This window comes from Neoarius graeffei, chromosome 8 (assembly GCF_027579695.1).
Source record: "Neoarius graeffei isolate fNeoGra1 chromosome 8, fNeoGra1.pri, whole genome shotgun sequence".
NCBI classification, from domain to species: Eukaryota; Metazoa; Chordata; class Actinopteri; order Siluriformes; family Ariidae; genus Neoarius; species Neoarius graeffei.
In genome coordinates, this window is record NC_083576.1 from 87,682,768 (window position 1) to 87,683,915 (window position 1,148).

Here is a 1,148-nt window from a genome sequence, read left to right on the forward strand (position 1 = left end):
AGCAAGAAGGTCCGGGTTCGAGCCCCGTGGCCGGCGAGGGCCTTTCTGTGTGGAGTTTGCATGTTCTCCCCGTGTCCGCGTGGGTTTCCTCCGGGTGCTCCGGTTTCCCCCACAGTCCAAAGACATGCAGGTTAGGTTAACTGGTGACTCTAAATTGAGCGTAGGTGTGAATGTGAGTGTGAATGGTTGTCTGTGTCTATGTGTCAGCCCTGTGATGACCTGGCGACTTGTCCAGGGTGTACCCCGCCTTTCGCCCGTAGTCAGCTGGGATAGGCTCCAGCTCGCCTGCAACCCTGTAGAACAGGATAAAGCGGCTAGAGATAATGAGATGAGATGAGATTTATACTAATCAGCCATAATATTTAAAACCCTAACAGGTAAAGTGAATAGCATTGATTATCTCATTACAGTGGCACCTGTCATTGTCAAGGAGGGGCAGCAAGAGAACAGTCAGTTCTTGAAGTTGATGTGTTGGAAGCTGGAAAAACGGGCAAGCGTAAGGATCTGAGCGACTTTGACAAGGGCCAAACTGTGATGGTGAGATGACTGGGTCTGAGCATCTCCAAAATGGCACATGTTGTACGGTGTTCCCAGTATGCAGTGGTTAATGCCTACTAAAAGTGGTCCAAGGATCCAAAGGACAACCGGTGAACCGGCGACAGGGTCATGGGTATCGAAGACTCGTTGATTCTGATGGGGCATGAAGGCTAGCCCATATGATCCAATCCCACAGAAGAGCTACTGTAGCACAAACTGCTGAAAAAGTTAATGCTGACACCTTTCTGTTTCGGCCAGCATTAACTTTTTCAGCAGTTTGTTCGGTACTAACCACTGCATACTGGGAACACCCCACAAGCTGTGCCATTTTGGAGATGCTCAAACCCAGTCATCTCACCATCACAATTTGACCTTTATCAAAGTCGCTCAGATCCTTACACTTGCCCATTTTTCCTGCTTCCAACGCATCAACTTCGAGAACTGACTGTTCTCTTTCTTGCTGCCTAAGGCTACATCCACACAACAACGGCAACGAGATTTTTTTTTTTAAATATCGCGTCCACACGGGCAACGGATCAGTAAAATATCAGGTTCATAATGGCAACGCAACGCTTGCTGAAAACGATGCAATACACATGCCACACCTCTAC